At 33.0% G+C, this 20,000-nt stretch overlaps 1 protein-coding gene across 1 annotated transcript in view; it reads right to left on the minus strand.

Annotated features, from left to right (window-relative positions):
- The window catches only part of LOC122627359 (complexin), a 233,540-nt gene that overhangs the window by 99,452 nt on the left and 114,088 nt on the right, over positions 1-20,000 (minus strand). The window lies entirely within an intron of this gene.

Below are 20,000 nucleotides of genomic sequence, written 5' to 3' on the forward strand. Positions count from 1 at the left end.
GAGAGAGAGAGAGAGAGAGAGAGAGAGAGAGAGAGAGAAGAAATGAATGAGTTCAGAACTTCCGTCGGTTGCAAAAGACTCACGATTTTTCTTTCGATCATAGGACGCTTTTTCAATATGATCCGAACACGAAAGTTTTCATTTCTCTTCCTCGGGATGAAGGAATGATTTTTTCTTTTCTTTCTTTTTTTTTTTTTCTTTACGTACCGTTATAAAAATCTTACTGCCTCTTATCGCAGCTAGCTATTTTCACGATGAAATAGCCAGCTCGTAACATTTCCCTTCTCTTCCCTTTTTACGGCGTCGAAACTATTTTTTATCGAGGCGAGAGCGAGACTTTAATGCGAGTTATCGGTCCACACTTTTACGAAGTTCATCCTATTTCGTTTAAATTATCTATGTAGTTTTCATCAGATATTTTTCTTTTTCTTGTTCTTTTTCTTGTTTTTTATTTACAAAGGAAAGAATCCTCCGAATAAAAGAGGACCATTAATTGTTAACACGAATAATATGATAATCGTAAATATTCATCTAGTTAGATATTTCACCGATCAAAGAAAAAAAAAAAAATGTTCAAATGTCCGATAACAAAACAAAAATAAAAAGGATCCCTCTCTGGCAATAACTCGAAATATTCGATGAAATATCCTGCCAATCTGCCGTCACGTTGGGTATGTACGTGCATTGGAAAGAGATGGAATATACCTATAAGCACGTGGAAACGAGAGAGAGAGAGAGAGAGAGAGAGAGACAGAGAACAACGAGAACGCTTTATTTCGCAAAAGCCCTTCGTGTCTACTACATTCACATATATGAACATACACGTATACATGCATACAGAGAAAGAGAGAGAGAGAGAGAGAGAGAGAGAGAGAGAGAGAGAGAGAGAGAACGAGAGAGATAGCTAGGACGTGTCCTTTGCAAATTTATCGAGTGCCGTATCGAGTGCTGTCAAGCCTAGAACGATCTCGTCGATCTCGAGACGCGAGAAGTGGGCCAAGATAATCGTCCGGATAACTTGACGCTTCTGTCACACGTAATTCACGTGTGCGCTCATACGCACCCTCTTCTTTGACTCTGAATATATACATATACCATATACAGGGTAGAACAAAACTAGGCTTGTATTTCAAGTTGTTGTACAGCGTGAAGAAGAATCAGTTTTCTAAAAAATCAACGAAAAGATTTTAATTGATTTTGAAAATGATCTAAAAACTTTTTTTGGTTCACCGTATATATATGTGTACGTAAACGAAGAAGGGAAGACCATGACGAGGATAATAATAATTTTTTGTTCGGATCTGATGGTCGAAGAAGCAGCAATGATCGTTCGCTAACGACTCTTCCAATTCGTGAGCTACGAGTTAGTAGTGTACGTGTGTGTGTGTATGTATTAGTGTGCAAGGGTAGGAACTAGGGCTGATTATCGACCCTATCGAGATTCGAAGCGTACTGATAAAAAGTGTCGGAAGAAAAAAATGGCCGGCTGTTGACGACAGGAGATCCATCTCGACCGAACTTCGTTTTTGATTCTCTCTTTTTCTGGTTTGTTTTTTTCTTTTTTATTTTATTTTTTTTTCTTTTATCCAGAGAGCTCTTCTTCTTCTTCTTCTTCTTCTTCTTCTTCTTTTATTTTTTTATCTTTTATCATTCGTGAAAGTAAGGAGCTCATGAAAATACCTAATAAGAAACTTGATAATAATTAATATTAATTAGACTAATAAGAAACTTAAAGAATTCCTATTATTTCTCACTTGAAATTTTATTGAAAATTTCTGTTTATATCGGCGCATATATTTAATTTCATTCATGAAATATATTTAACGCCGATTTATAAATCGTTCGACGTAATTTATTTATAATTAAAAAGAGAAAAAAGGAAATGACATGGCGCTCTTAAATCCGAAGAAAAAAGCAATTAATTTGGATTTTTTTCGATGTATCTTAATTAGAATTAGTGCTTTGCAATTGTCTCGCGGTAACACCGGTAGCTTTTTTAAGGTGGAGATCGACGAATCGACTGAGTACATTCGCTTCCAAACCTTTAAAGGATCCACACGTATCTCCCCAAGAAAATCCTCGCCCGGACGGACGGTGAGCAAACATTTTCGCGGTAAACGGTCGATTACGATGCCGTGCCCGTAAAAGAGAGATAGAGATAGAGCGAGAAAGAGGAGAAAGGGCTGCGTTCGGTAAATAGGTTCTAAGGCGACTCTCTTGAACGTCGAATTAGAACGGTTACGTGTGTGCTTTTGCACCGTAAGCTCTCCTCACATTCGGTCCTTTCATGCTTTTAAAATTGGATGCTTTAGTATCGTTTAATAGAAAACTTTTTCATTATTTTTCTTTTTATCTTTTCTTTCCTATTTCAAAAAATTCGAATCGTTTTCATCCTCTCCCTTGAAAGATAATCAAAATAAAAGAAAAATTTATTTAATTGAACCAAGGCGACGTATAAACCGATCCGGATCTTTTTTTCTTTTTTATTCGTTCTTCTTTATCGTTCGAATTTTATGTATCAAGAGAAAAAATAGTAAAGAAAGGAATAAAATACAAGCACTTTAGAACGATCTCCGGTTCTTTCCTCTTTTTTCTTTCTCTTTCAGAAATCGACGCCTTGATTTTGCGCTATCTTATCTTTACAGCCAGTAACACCGGATATATCGACTTCAATATTTTAATGTCAAAAAGGCCGGAGAATATACTCGCCATTTTACAACGATGAAACAATTTTCGTATTCCCTAGAGGGATACCAGACAGAAGGGATAAACCGATACACTACTTTTTTCTCTTTCTCTGTCTCATACTCACTCACTCACTCACTCTTTTTCTCTTTCTCTGTAGCTTTTCTTTTCCTTTCTTTTTTTTTAAATAAAATCGCTCGGGACATAAATTCTCGCACGAAACTTTTATCGCTTTTGACGTCACTCCTAGAAAGAATATTTTCTTTTTCTCATTCTCTTTTGTTTTTACAGAAATTCAAAGTTATGGCACTTCGATCTCGTCACAGCTGTGGTCTACATATATATATATATACACATACATATATATATATATATATATATATATATATATATATATATACGTATATAGGTATATGAATACATACATACATATCTTGATCTTGTTAGTCGATGTTCGAAGAATATTATCCACCTATCGAACGATCTAAAATACATTCTACTTCAAAGTTGCATTTCTATTTGTTATTCAAGACGAACGGAGAAATAGATGGATCGAAGAATAGAGGAAAGAATAAATTTCGATTATTATAGTAATATTTTTTATCTGGAAATATGAACTATTGTTGAAATATCTTCCAAAAAGAAATGAAATAATTTGAGATAATTAAATGTAATTATTTATTATTCTATCTATCACTGGGATGATAAAAAGATAAACATGATTGTACTATGGCATCGATAAATAGATAGAGAGAAAGAGAGAGAAAAAGAGAAGGAAGGAGGAAGAATTGGTTTCTAAGATTGCGATAAAGATTCTAGATAGATGAGTAAATAGATGAGAAAGGAAGACAGAGAAAGGTTTGCTCTTACAATTACGATGAAGATTCTATGAAAAATTATAGAAGAAAGGGGAGAAAACTTTCCTCGTGTTCGTGTCGTCGGGTGGTCGCGTTTAATGAAGTTTCTTATCGAGATATTCTCCGATGAAAGATCGATGGTAATGGAAAAATTCTTGTTCGTCTATTAACGGGGTCTTCACGCTTCCCCTTCTATTCTCTGTTATTAAGAGAAAGGAAAAATGAAAAAGAAATAAGACACCATTTTGTTCACCCTTCTTGCTGACTTACTTCAACTACGTCTTCGATTCTGAAACTTTTTTATTTTCTCATGTTCGAAATTGATCGAAGAATTAAAACGATTAAATTTTCTTTTATTTCGAAAATCTATGATCGAGAATCTATGACGTTATCGAATGCTATCAATTCATCTAATTATTTATCAATTTCTAATCTAATAATAATTTGAAATAAAGATTTCGATCGTTTCGAAGTTATCCTCTTTTTTTTTTTTTTTTTTTTTTTTAATTAAAAATAGAGTGTTTAATGATTAATTATCGTTATTAATATTGAATATCATTTATGAAAATTTCAATTTGAGGATTTAGAATTTAGGTTGATCGTGAGTCTTCGTAAGAGAATTGTTCCGTTGTAGAAAATCGCATCTAGAGATTCAATTAAAAGAGCTTTTCGAGAAAAGCCATCGAGGAGGAAGAAAAACTGAGCGCGAGAACGATCTCGATGGACGATCGCGTCTAATACCTTACTTTCTCTCTTTCTCTCTCTCTCTCTCTCTCTCTCTCTCTCTCTCTCTCTCTCTCTCTCTCCCTCTCGAACTATTCGAGCGGTTCTGGGATCTCGAAGTCGAGTATAATCGTTTGCTTCGATTGGCTCTTCGCAAGGGATGACTCGAACGTGCCGATCGATAGTTTCTCCTAGCGTGCGTTATCTTCAAATCGATTAGAGCAAGCGAAATTAGAGATTTTCATGATTCCCTCGAAGACAAAAAAAAATACATCATTGTTACGTTTAAATATAGACATATGCATAAGTATATTGTACAGATTCATACGTACATATGTATGCATGCATCGAAGCACGTTATAATATCTTTTTTAATAAAATAAAATAACATCTATCAGAAACAAAAAAGAAGAATGAAAATGAAAACTCGACAAATCCGTTCAGTGTTTATCTTCTTTCTTTTTTTTTTTTTTTTTTTGATAAGAGTAAAATAAATAAATAAATAAAAAAAGAGGAAAACAGAAAAATAATGTATACATCGAGGAAAATAAAGAAATGAAAATTCTTTGTAGAAATCTATAGAGTTCTTACATTTAATATCATTCTGTAAAGTTAACTTAATATTCCTTCGCAATATTCTCTAATTACCTTCTTCTTTACTTAACATTCAACGACGATATTCATCGAATTATTCGATTCTACGAGATACGAAATGCATGGAGAGGATTCTAAGCTCGAACCGGCACGTTCGACGTCCAACGAACGAGCCGAAATCTGCTAGGAAATGGCTCGCTCGATATTCTCGTAATTGGAACGAGAATGGGTAGACGTAGAATGGATGTACCGAGTACCGAGCTCGTTCGCTTACGAGCGCCGATTTCGCTACAACGCTCGAATAATCGCCGATATATACTCGCCTGCACCTGCTCGAACGCGTATGCAAAAGCCATTCTGGATTCCGTTAGTCTCGTTGCGTTCTCGACTATTGTCTTTGTTTAACCCCGTTTCTCTAACAATAAGATCGAACCTTCGGAAAGCATTTTATAAATATATATATAAGTATATATATATATATATATTTATTTATATTATTTTATAATCCGTTCAGTATTTATCTTCTTTCTTTTTTTTCGATAAGAGTAAAATAAATAAATAAATAAATAAAAAGAGAGAAAAATTATTTTTATATTATTCTATAAATATGTATATATTTATAAAATATATATTTATAAAAAGAAATATATAAATATATATATATATATACATATATTTATATATTTCTTTTTTTATTTCATTATCCTTTCTCATTCCAATAAAAGCAAAATTTAATAAAATGAAATAAGAAAGTTTCATTATCATAAACTACTTTATATTTTATTTTCTATTTTAATAAATGTATCGATACAGAAATTATAAATAATATCTATAGTTGTTAACACTAATATTGCTTGTATACAGATATTGTAATCGATTGAGATTTTAAAGATAGAAATCGTTCTTTTAAATAGAATGTTAATTAATTTAATTTTTGAATAAAATGCGAATTAATTTATATCTTAATATTTTTCAATTTTTTTTTTCTTTTTTTTTTCTTTTAGACAAAAAGTAACTTAAGTTATAGAGGGTTAAGACGATGAAAAAATGAGAGGAATTTATTCTGATTCACGTACAAGTAACTTGATAATTAGCTCTTAATTATCGCGATTATTCTCTATCACGAGGTAGGAAAAATATGACAAGTCGAGGTTGGAAAACGAGAAGAAGGAAACGAGAAGATCGATAGTTTTTCTCTGTAAGTTTTTGATTAATGGACTCGTTTAGAAGAAGAAGGAACTGCTTAAGACTTTTATTTCTTTACTTCGATGTAACCACCGATTCCCGTTCATTTTTCTTTTTAACGCGTCTTTCCAACTTTCGGTTATCGCTCTAGCTCCTCATATTTACGTATAGGACATACACACACACGCGCGCGCACACACACACACACACATATACATGCCATTCGCGAGAAGAAGAAACGAGAATCCGGGCCAAAGTTTTCCCGATAAAACGCCTCGTCCTCGACATAAATACGCTCTTACTGTGGAACGTCGACGCGTACAACTTTTCGACGCGATACCGCAAAAGAATCGGACGACTAACCTCGATAAGGATGATTCTCCATTTTTTAAATCTTTTCACTTCTACCTTTCACACGTCATCGGAAAATCAGACAAATATCGCGAGAAATTCTAAGAATACATTTTTATACGCTTGATGTATCCTAAAGACAATAGTTTCATGTTATACAAAAAAAAAAAAAAAAAAAAAATACAAAATTCTTTAACGCTATTTAAAAATTCTATTTTCATTTACGTAGAAATAAATCAACGACGCATTTGGACGTGAAGTTGAAAGTTGGAATCTATCGAAGAGACTCGTCAGTGAATTCGTCTATGATTTACAGAATAGATCGATCAATGGAATAGTATATTATCGTCATCGTTCCTCGTTGATTAATTTCATAAAATCTATGATCTAAAACTCGATAAATCGAAATATGATCGATCGATGGTATGATACACACTCATGTTTGTTGATTAATTTCATCGTAGACATCTTCAAGGATAATTTCTGATAATTTCTTTTCTTCTTTTTCTTTTCGTTGCATTGAAGAAATCAAAGTTATCGCGATTGTCCTCTCTTCTCGGGAAGGAACAAAAGAAGAAAAAGTAGAAGAAGGACAATAAGAGAAGGAAGCGAAATGAGAAGCGAAAGTGTGGGAAACTACATCGAGAACTCGTCTACCGTCTTCCTTCTCCGGGGGCCAAAGTTTATAACCTTCGTTCTCGTCCGAGGAACCGCGAACTCAAAAGGCCGAAGAAGAAGAAGAAGAAGAAGAAGAAGAAGAAGAAGAAGAAATGGAAGTGGAAGTGGAAATCGGACGAGACGAGTTTTCGTCGTCTCCGGAGGGCGCGAAAATGCGGATTAAAAGTCGAATATGGGATCGACGAAGTTCAACGATTCGACTTTGTCGAAATGAAAAGTTATCAAAATGCGGAAGACCGCATTCGCTTTAATATTTTTTAGGAATCTCTAAATCACGAAAAATTTCTTAAAGCTTATATTTGATGAAAGAAAAAGGAATTTTTTTTCTTTTTCTTTTTTTTTTTTTTTTTAAATATATATTAAACGAGTGGCTATCTTTTACCTTTGACATTCAGTTCTATTACGTGTCGAATTTTCGACGATAATCGTCAAAGGCGTGGACTAATGGAGTGGGTAGGAATCATCAAAGGTCTATTAAAAGAGACAGAGAGAAAGGGACAGAGACAGAGACAGAGACAGAGAGAGAGAGAAAGAGAGAGAGAGAGAGAAGACGTATTATATTATGCCAATGGCACTTGCTAATCCGATGAACGATGCTTCTTCACCGATAAAAGGGAACAAGAGACGTCCGTCGTTTACCAGACAACTTGACGCTATAGTCTTCCTGTTTCTCGATGCATCGATGAAATATCGATGAATGAATGGAACTACGTCGACAAAATTTTTTACGATAAAGTTCCAATATTATTTTATCGATATCTGTTTACCTTCTCCTGTCACTTTATTGTTAAATTTACGTACGACGATGAATTAATAAAAAAAATTAGTCGGTGTCAAGGAATCGTTAATTTGTTTTTTTTTTATGAAATTAAAATCCTTTTAAATTATCGAAACGAATACATATTAGGATGGAAATGTACCGAGTGAAAGAAGAAGAACGTCCTTTCGAGATCTCGAGGCATTAATTTTTTAAAGGAAGAGGAAGTCCGTCGTCGTTTGAGAATTATCGTCGTTGACAGACGGTTGGCGCAACAACGTCGCGTTACGACAAAGATCTTCTTCAGAGTATATTTCGTTTTATCGCGCGGACACGACGCTTTTGTCGTCACGGATCGGCTTTGTCTTCTTTTCACGTACCACTGAACGTAAAAGTGCTACGTTGATGTCTTTCGCGAAAAATGGACAGACAGAGAGTGAGAGAGAAAGAGAGAGAGAAGAAGGGTGAGAAGAAGAGGGAGGGTGTTCTCTTCTCGGCCTGAAATAATGTCGATCGAAAAAGAAAATAACATGAATGAAATACGAGAAATATTCTTCTTTTAAAATTCATCTCTGTCTCTCTCTCTCTCTCTCTCTCTCTCTCTCTCTCTCTCTCTCTCTCTCTGTCTTTCTGTTCTCGAATTACCTGTTTATTTTAAACGAATAAATTTAAATAATATTCGACAAATTCAAATAATAGTCGACTGCAAGATATATTTTTAATTATGAACTTATGATTATTATGCACAAATCTCATATATATGTGTATATATATATATATACATATGTATATATATATTATTGAAAACTAGCTAAAAAAGAAAATAAAGAGAAAGGAAATAATAATTTTCAAAAGAAAAGAAAACGAGAAAGATTATTATTACGTGCATACACATCGTAAATTACAGACTACTAAGAAATGATACAACAACGACTCTAGAGAAAATTTCGTGTGAGATAAGAAGAAACAAAAAGAAAACAAAACAGAAAATGAAAAAGAAAAAACGAAAAAACAAAATAACAAATTTCTAAGAAGGAAAGAACACGTGGCAAAAATTATGATTTCATGGGTGTTATGTATTATAGAGATCTCGGGGGAAAATGATGATACAACTGTATTAGAAAAAATTTCGAGCTAAGAAAAACGGAACGACATAATTCTGAAATACTCCAGAAAAAAAAAAACGTGAGTAGGGATAGAGAGGGTTGTTTCGTGTTCGTATATATGTATATTGCAAGTAACTTCCCGCTCGTTACCGAGGGGTCTGGGTTTTCAGGACGATCTTTCGTATAGATAATCGTCGAACAAAATTACACGCGAAACGAGGCGAAACTGTAGGCGAGAGGAAGGGAAAAGGGAAGGAAGAAAAAAGAAAGAAAGAAAGAAAGAAAGAAAGGAAGGAAGGAAGGAAGGAAGGAAGGAAGGAAGAAAGGCCAAAGGTTAAACGAATACTACGATATCCTTGATAAGTGTTATCACGACTCTCTCTCTTTCTTTTTCTCTCTCACTTTTGTTATAGCTTCTTTTAGCTAATTTTCATGTACACCCTTGCTACTAGTGATAATTTTAAGAAGGGTTGCTGCTGCTCTCTCTCTTTCTCTCTCTCTCTCTTTCTCTTTTCCTCCTTTTATCGACTTTGCTTGGGCGTATAGTTGGCGCGAGCGTATGACGCATTTACTTTTTTACGAAAGGTAAACTAATTTACCGTGCTCTTTAATATATACTCTCTTTGACGTATCAATTTTGTTAATTGCCATTACATTAAATTGCTATTGTACGTGGAATGAAATTAAATGAAATTAAAATGTAATTTCATTGATCAGAATTAAACGTTCATTTTAAGTAAGTACTCCCTTTGTACCATCCTTCTGTCTGTCTGTCTTCTGTCTATCTATATCTATCTCTTTTCCTATAATATTTTGAATACTATAATTCCTCTTGACTTATACAATCTAAGGAATTAATAATAATCTATCGAGAGAACTTTAATCTATCGCACGTTTTAGTGAATAAGTAGCGATAAACTCGAACGATTCCAAGTTATCGTCGCCTCGAGTAATTTCGTTAGATCGAAATGTTTCATAAACGAAGTATAAAGTAGTAATACGCTTGATCGTTGACTGGTCAGATAGATATCGTTATCAGTGAAGGTTGAATTTAACGCCGTTGCCGAAACATGACCGATCTTATCGGACACGATCAATAGAGAATTTTTAGCCTATACACACCACCACACGCACACACATTTACGCATATACATATATACATATAGACACAAAACAAACATCGAGCACAAAAACATACGTTCTCTTTTTCTCTCTACAAATTAATACGAGTTGCCTTATCAAAGTGCTCGTCTAGCACTATTCAAGCGATAGCCAAGAAGACATACAAGAAACTAATCTTTCTGACCGATCTAGAGACACCACTGTCATGTAAATCTATGTGAAAAATCAATAAACGAGTCGAGTACGTGCGTGTATTGTCGAAATTCATTTCTCTCATAAAACTTTCATTGCGTTACGCCATTCCGTCCGAAAATTCGACTATAACGTAACGCGTTTGATATTTTTTCTAGTGTTTCAACTCGGACCTTAGTGATATCAAAGTTACCGGAGGAGGAAATTGTTAGAAAATTTTATTTTAACCGATGAAGTTTTATCGGATCTCTTACATCGTCGTTTCGATTACAACGAAGTCTTTCGTTTTCTTTGGTAATAAACGCAAGAAGAGGGAAAGATAGATAGATAGATAGATAGATAGATAAAGCGAAAAAGAGAGAGAGAGAAAGAGAAAGAAAGAAAGAAAGAGAGAGAAAGAAAGAAAGAAAGAAAGAAAAGAAAGCAAGACTGTCACAGGAGTATCATAAAAAAGTAGCGCACCTGCAAATGAGGAAAAGTGGCAACTCGGTTTTCGTAGCACGTACACCCTTCTCTTTCTTTCTTTCTTTCTTTTTCTATTTCTTTTCTGTCTCTCTCTCTCTCTCTCTCTCCCTCTTTTTTTCTTCCTCTCTTTTATTCCCGACAACGATCACGGACATGGTATAGTTCGCATCTTTCTCTTTCTCTATTTCTTCGTTGCCTTTCGTACCATCCCTCTCCAAACGTTTCAGCGATTCCTCAACTCTCGAAGCCTACGTATGCATCGTTAAAACCTTTCTTTTTCGAACAATCGATAAGCGAGAAAAAAAGAGAAAGAAAGAGAGATAAAGATAGAAGAAGAATAAAGTTTTAACGAGCTCGATCTTTCTCGTTTCCTCACCTCCTCGTGTCTGTTTTCGATTCGTTTTCCACGTTTTCCACGTTCACCTCGTTTATTTTACTTTTATGCTAGAATCCAATGCGGTTACGTATTACGATGTTGTAACGAGACGAGACAAATTTAATAAATGTATGGTTACTCGTATACGTTGATTAATTTCGAATTACGAAATATAAACGCTGAAGATATTAACAGTGAATAATAATGCATTTGTATTCGGATAAATTATTTGAATTTATCGAACGTTAATAATAATTCAAGGAAACTGGTACAAATGATTTCCGGTGATTCTTTATTAGAAATTCCTTTTAAAAATTTTCAATGAAAGGATCTCTTCCGGATGGTGTTAATAGACCATCATGAATTAATCCAAGTTGTCGACGTTTTTTCATGGTCCTTCCATTTTCATTATCGGAGAATCGCTCCGAGGAAAAGGCGAGGGAAAGAGAGAGAGAGAGAGAGAGAGAGAGAGAGAGAGAGAGAGAGAGAGGAAGAGAGAAAACGAGAGGAGATTTAATACATCGAAGCAGACCCGTTCGGTATAAATTTGCGTTCGGCCTGTTTATTACACAAGTATTTTATCGAGTTCCCGTCACGCGCAGACACGCCTGGATACAACGGCCGACGATAAATAACGCGTTGACCGCAAGAGAGAAAGAAAAGAAACGAAGTCTGTACTAGCGACAAATAAATGTGGGAGAACTTCGTTCGGGCTCGTTAGGTTGTATCGATGGAAAAAAAAAAATAAAAAGAAAATAAATAAATAAAAAGAACGAAAAAATGAATACCGATATAAAAATGTATAATATATAGATGATCAATCCTTTTCATTTTCCTTTTCGTTTTGCAATAAAAATATGTCTTTATAGGTATTATAAAAAAAAAAAGAACAAAGAAAAAAAAAGACGAAGAAAAGTTTGCCTATCGACGATTTGTTTGGCCGAAACAACATTCGTTTATTTATTCTTTTTTCTCGCATTTCGTCGCGGCTTTCGAGTTTATCCAGGTGGGATTTGGTCGTTCGGGAAGAGCGGCTCGCTTCCGTCAAATTAACGGTATCGATTCGTCCGGATTCCCTTTCCAGTAGTTTATCGACGATCTACAATCGGATTCGCGATCTCGTGGCCGACTCGGTATCTCACCCGATATAAATGTCGCTTCGTTAACGTTGCTGCGTTACTAGGCTACTAAACTCGAGAATAGTATATACTATACTACTGTTTGAAGCGACTCTGTTGGTGATGGTTATAGTTGTGATGGTGGTGATGTTGGTGTTACAGATGTTGAATAGTGGTGATATGAACGTATCCGGTTAATAGGATGTACATACGTCAGGGAAATTCGAACCAGGTCGCGTGGTCACCCTCTATCCGTACACCCGAGGCCAAATTGTCCGTGTCCCATCCGGATTGAACGTACACGATGCATCTCGATATATCCCGCTATCCTCTCTCTTTTCCTCTTTCACTTCCTCTCTTTGTTTCCGTCTATCTTTATAACGCACCACACGTAGATACTATTCTCTTCCATTCATCCATTCATTTCCTTCCGTTTGAACGGTACAGATACTTCTTTACTTACGAATCCTATCCACTTGTTTCTTTCAAAATCGTATTATAGAACATAGAAATCAAAAGTTTGCTAGATATAATTTGTATAAATAATAGAAGAAAACGTGAATATAATATATATATATAATTATTATATAAAAATGTGAGTATAATATATATATATATAATTTAATCATTTAGTATTAATATTAATTATATAAAAATAGATCGATAAAAAGTAATAAATAATAAAATTTAATTTAAAGTTAAATTCCAAATTAAAAAATACAATTAAATTTATTATTACATCAAGAAAGAAGATCGAAAGATCTAATTTTATATATTGAGTTCAACGAAGTCTTTCGTTTTCTCGGTAATAAAAGGAAAAAGTGAAAGAAAAAAAAAAGAGACGAAAAGGAAAAGAGTAAGATTGTTACGGAAATATCGTGAAAATATATTGCACGATTTAAATGAGAAAAAGTAGTAGTAGCTTATATATCGTAGAAAATTATACTTTTCGATCTAATTTCTTATGTAAATAATAAATATATTATCGTTAATTAAGATCTTTTAAAATTGTACGAAATGTATAATTTCAACGATTTAACGGACGAAGGATACATTAAATTTTATTACTAGCAATATGAATTTAACTGACCGAGAGAAAATCGAAAATATATTATATATACATATATACCAGCAATAGTCGCTCGACGAGGTAGCGAGTAATTTGAAAGTCAATATCAACTGAGATAGACCAACATGCGAATCTTCCTTCTGGCGTATACCGATACTATGCGTTTATCTTACACGTTTCTAGTAGCACAACCGAATGATCAAACCAAACGGTTCTAATACCTGAGTACAAATAAACCTCAGAGGATCGTAATAATCATGAGTTATAATCAATCAGTAACAAACTATCGATGAAATGAGAGAGAGAGAGAGAGGGAGAGAGAGAGAGAGAGAGAAAGAGAGAGAGAGAGAGAGAGAGATAAATAGGTGAACTGTAGTATTATATCGCTCCTATATACAGTACATTATTAAACACTGATATATTTGTTTAGATGTTCCTAATTGGGTATAACCTTTCTCGGATTATGTGTGGTCAATTGAAAGATAGTAAGCCAGTAGATAGAATATAAATAATTTTTTCTATTATTTACGATACTGAAAATTTGAAATGAAAGTTAAACTAAAAATTCAAGAAAACTTATATATATGTTATTTAAAAATCAATATTGTAGAGAATAGAAATATACAAGAAATGTTAATACATTTGTTGAGAAGCGAATGTTAATAAGACGATAAAATTTATGTTGTCTTTTTTTTCGTACAAAATCAGTATAAATAAATATGAAGAACTGCGCAGCAAGAAAATTATATATTAGGATGGTCATTGTTTGGTCTCTCGAAGAATTTTGATTAGTGTAACTCAATTCGGTTTCATTGAAAATAAATAAGAAAGAAATCATTTTCCAATTTTTTTATCTTAATATTAATATTAATATTATAGTGTGCTTTTTTGTATTTAGATAATATAGACACTTTAAATATGTTTAGATATCATTTATGATATCTAAGCAAGTATTCCTTTGCAGAATATAATTAAAAATTCTTTGATAATTGTTTATTTGGTAAAGTAATAAAATAATTTACGATACAGTTGAAATCACTTGCAATATGTATTTGCATTTGATCTTCGTGATTTATCGAAATATTACTGAAAATATGAACCAAATTTAAAGCTCTCTCTCTGTTTTTCTCTCTCTTTCACTTTAGTATCGTTAATCAATTTTGCTGCTTGTTTTAGTAAATGATATCTAAAATTATTAAAAATTCCTATATTATTTATAAATGAAAAAAAAAAATATACTTATAATATTTTATTAAGATCATTATTTTAAATGTGAAAATATTGTAATATTAAGATTATTATTTTTAAATATAAAAATATTATAATATTAACATAATTATTTTTAAATGTAAACAACTATGCTTTAATATTAAAATAAAAGGTTGAAATATGAAAAAGATTATTTTTTCTTATTACTTTTATTTCGTATTGAACCGATGGGTATACCCATCAAAATTCCTTCACAGGTCAAATAACGACCACTTTACTGTGTATACGTCCAAATGAATTATTTCTTCTACGTCTTCTCAGAATTGTTCAGGTTTTGTCGAAACGTCGATGCTCGATCGAACGGCGAATTCAACGAAGCATGTTCTGCCACTATGTAGGTACACCAGCTAGCTAGAAGCTAGTTCACTGGAAAATCGGCGATTTTGTGTGCGTGCGTATGTGTGACAGAGAGAGAGAGAGAGAGAGAGAGAGAGAGAGAGAGAGAGAGAGAGAGAGAGAGAGAGAGAGAGAGAGAGAGAGAGAGAAAGAGTAAAAAGAAAAAGAGCAAAAAGAAAACAAGCTCGACGACCGAGGTCGGCGTATCGATCGAATTGACGACTCGTTCGAATCGTCCTTGAATCTTTTGAAAAATATCCTTCGTTGATATTTATCGAAGCTAGCCTTTTGATTCCTAAGTCGAGAATAAAAAGCGTCTTTTGGAAACATCGGAAGCAAAAGAACTGACGTAGACACGCATTTGTAAAACGAGCGAACAAATCGGAAGGCATTTGCAATCGGATTTAAGCTCCGAAATTTCCTATTATCTCGATAGTTTTTTACCCGAGAAACGATCTACGTTCTTTTTGCCGATCGTCGTTCTTTCCAGATGCTAGGAAATCGTGATATCAAACGAAAAGAAAAGGAAGAATGAAAAGAGAAAAAAAAGAAGAAAAAATGAAAAAAAAAGGAAGGAAAAGAGGAATAGGTCGCTGCGTTCGCAGCTGAGTAGTCGCGATTCGTGAAGATTCCATGAAAGCACGTTTAGTCGAGACTAGGTAGAAAAACGAGGACATTAGCCTCGTTAAAGAGGGAAAGAGGCCGTCTTTTATTTTTTCCTCTCTCTCTCTCTCTTTCTCTCTCTCTCTCTCTCTCTCTCTCTCTCTCTCTCTCTTTTCCTCTTCTTCTCTCCTTTTGATCAAAGTTTGTCGCGATAAAATCGAGGAAAATCAGTTCACGCGATCTTCTTGCTTTTTCCTCTCACGATCTTCTACGTGATCTTTATCTTCTTTTTCTTAATGACGGTGGGTGGCTTCATGTAGAAGAAATAGTGTAACGTAATCGTTGATTATCTCGAAAAAATATAATCCTGTGAAATAGATAAATTAAACATTGTCTATTTTGGTGAAAAAGAAATAACGTTAAGTAATCGTGCATTATCTCAAAAAGAATGTATTACTATAAAATAGATAAATTAAATATTTTGGTTATCTCGATGAGAAAGAAACGATAGAAGTTAATAGCGAATTATTTTAAAACGATGTATTTCTTGTCTAACGAATAAAAAAAAAAATCATACGGTTTTTCATTTATCTTGATGAAGGAGAAATAATACCAAGTAATCGTGGATTATCTGGGAAAAAATGTATTACCATGAAATAAATAAATTAAACTTTGGTTATTTCGATGAAGAAAAAATAGTATAAAGTAATTGTAAATTATTTTAAAACAATGCATTACTGCGTAACGAATAAATTATACGACTTCGGTTATCTCGAATGGATAAGAAACAATGTAAAATAATCCGAGATTATTATCTTAAAACAATATGCTCTCGGTGTAATACATAAATTATACCACCTTGGAATATATTACGAAAGTCTTCGAGTCAATTGTTTACTTTCGTCCGATCTTAACAGAGTCTGGATAACAACTAATATCTTCTCTAGCTGTATAGACTCTGAAAATTCTGTAACCTTCCCCCACTACTTTGCCTCTAATCCGATACCTATTAAGATCAACGTTGCGATTCGAGAGAATGACTCTTTTTTTCAGTAAATATGTACATAGAGAGAAGTTATTTTCTGTAATATTTCCTGAATTAATTTTTCTAAACCATTGTGATTTCTTTAACATATTAAATCATTTTATTAAAACTTTTTATTATATGTCGAAATGGAATATTAATATTTTAAATAACATTATTTTTTATATTTTCTTAAAAGTTATTTTATTGAAGTTTTATTAATATTAATTTATATGGAATTACGAGCATTATATATATATATAATATATATAAAAATATATATATTCATTTTCTTTTCATTAAATATATCAAAATATTACAAAATTATTTATCATATATAAAATGATCGCGTGATACAAATAAAATAAAGATATAAAACGATCGCGTGAAAAAGTACGTGTTACTGAAATATAATAATAGAAATATAAAATGATCGTGTGAAAGAAGTACGTGTTTTTTGGAACGTGATAATATAAAAAAAAAAAAAAAAAAAAAAAAAACATTAACATTCAAGTCACGTGGAAAAACGTTCGATACAATAAGAATTTATTCTTGAAAGAGTCCTTTAAATCGAGGAAGTTAAAAATCGCCTTACCGGAGCAAATTTTCTCCGGGCAAGATCTCGCGTTAGCTAGTCGAGCTTTACAAGTCGACTTACCGATAAAGACGTCGGTCGGCTGACGTGATAAAGTGCACGACTTATACGCGTATACACCTTCGTTCTTTCTCCTTTACCCTCGACGTGATGTTTCTCGAAGAGAAAAGTAAAACTCACCGTTAACGTCGACATTAAAGCTGCTTATCCTTTCAACGAAATCGAACTACGTGGCATAGCTTTCGGAACGAGGTCGTTATTATCTATCCAACGAGAAATCTTGCGATCTCGCGTGATTTTTATGATACAATATACACATATACTTTTAAAATCAGAAAGTATAGTTTTGAATTAAAAAGAGAGGGAAAGAGAGAGAGAGAGAGAGAGAGAGAGAGAGAGAGAGAGAGAGAAGAAGAAGAAAAAAGATTGTTATAATACGAGAACATGAATTTCGTGAGTACAAAAGGTATGATATATAATATAAAAATTATTATCGCAGTTACGAAGTAGAATGATTTTACTTTAAAATAAAAGCTATATATAAATATATAAATATATATATATAATATATAACATACGTAACATATAAATATACATATAAATACGTACACACTCACACACACACACACACACACACACACACATATATATATATATATAAAGAAAAAATATATATGTATATACAAAGAAAAAGAATATATATATATATATATATATATATATATATATATATATAAAAGAAAAAGAGAAAAAGAAAGAAAAAGGCAGAAAACGGGTTACTCTTATCCCATAAAGTGAAATGGCAAAAGCGGACCGATCGGCCATCCTAAAGAGACTTTCTTCACAGGAGAAAAAGAGATGGAGACTGTACCATCACGAGTACCTTTTAAACTTCCCATTTCTTCGGAGACCAACTGAAACCATCTACTGTATAGAGGGAGAAAGAGAAGGAGAGAGAAAGAGAGAGAGAAAGAGAGAGAAAGAGAGATAAAGAGAAAAATAAAGAGAGAGAGACAGAGAGAGAGAGAAAGAAGAAAAAAGATAAAGAAAGATAGAGAAAGAAGGAGACCACGTCCGCGTCCAATCGTCCGTAACGAAAAGTTTCAACAGTCTCAAGTTTACGCGAGGCAATTACTAGCTGTCTCTTCTTCTTCGAACCGAAACTCTAGCCGGTTCGAAGTCGTCCTGAAACTACTACTAATGAAAAGCCAGATTTTCCATCTACCTCTGTCTACCTCTCTTCCTCTCTCTCTCTTCCTCTCTCTCTCTCTCTCTCTCTCTCTCTCTCTCTCTCTCTCTCATTCAGGTTTCACCACGTTTCCTTCATTTCTAGCATCCGATCAAAGAGCAACAGTAGTAGTAGTTCCACTCTAGGAAGTCGTCTCAAGCTACACTCGATAACCTAAAACTAACGATATCTCGAATTACCATACAATTTCTATATCGACGTAGTATAGCCAAGAGAGCTCTGCAGCTTTCGCATCTTTGATAAAGCCATTGTTCTTACTCTTCCCAGTTATGTTTGGACCGAGTCAATTGGAACCAGTAGAGCTTGAATCCAACCTAATTCCAGAACAATCTTGACATGTTTGACGATCTAACTAAAGCACCATTATTAAGATTTGATATTCCTGTCAAAATGAAATAATGAAATTGCAAATATATGTTTTGGAGTATTGTTATGAAGAGAACCATTGCTTCGATAGAAAGACCAAGAGAAACTGTCCAAGATATCAACGTGAATAACCAGAAGAACCTTGTGGATATTGAGAAGCGTAGATTCAGAGGTAGAACACGGTATAACTTCTTTGACAAAAGCCAACAGATTCGAGCATAATCCGAAATCAATAACTTCTTGACACCATCATTTCTTGCTTTATATCTCTTCCATTTTTCTTTTACGTCTAAATGCGTTCGTGTTAACGCTGACAACGGAATCATGGCTACGTAATGAACTTCAAATGTATATCGATGCCTATGAATACTATCGATTTTCTATAAATATAATGTTTCTATAGGTTTTCTATCAATGAAAACTTTTGTCGCTTTTATATTCAATTCTTATCAATCATTTTCAAAAATTGTTAGAATATTAACGCTCGATTAACGCTATCGCGATCATAAAAATTATTGTCACTTCTTCTACGTTGTTTTATAGGTATTTTTTATAGTCAATGTTTAGTTTAAATATATAATAAAAAAACGTCATTTATATTATTATATAAAAGTATAGGTTCTTCTTTTAGAAGATTTTTATTTATTTAATAAGTATTTTAATTAATCAGTGTTAAGTATTTTGTAAAATAAATGACCGATATATATATATATATATATATATATATATATATATATGAATATTTTTGTCAGTATAAATAATTCAGTGTCAAGGTTGCGTCTGGGTTATATTATAGTTAATCGATATAATACTGACCGCTTATATCACGTACTGATATTTTATTATAATTACTAAATATTTATTTAAAATATTTCTATAAGATAATTATGAAAAAAGTTTCAAACATTGATCCAACAAATAACAAATATTTTTAAACTCCATTTTTAAATAACTTTGCATCGTAATAATAACAATTATTAATACCCATATATTATGTGATACTAATAACAATTAAATTGATAAATTTACATCTCTTCTATATTGTAAATATATTCAAATTAAGCGTCACATTGTTTTAACAACGATAATGATAGAAAATATTTCCTTCGAATAGAAATTTCGATAATTTTATAGGAAAAGACAAAGATGGATGAGAGACACAAACGACACAAAACGATTTTGAAAACGGTTATTCTGAAATGTATCCATGTTAAGAGCTTGTTGTATCATGATAGAACATTGAACAACAATAAAAGAGAGAGAGAGAGAGAGAGAGAGAG

Source organism: Vespula pensylvanica, chromosome 2 (assembly GCF_014466175.1).
Source record: "Vespula pensylvanica isolate Volc-1 chromosome 2, ASM1446617v1, whole genome shotgun sequence".
NCBI classification, from domain to species: domain Eukaryota; kingdom Metazoa; phylum Arthropoda; class Insecta; order Hymenoptera; family Vespidae; genus Vespula; species Vespula pensylvanica.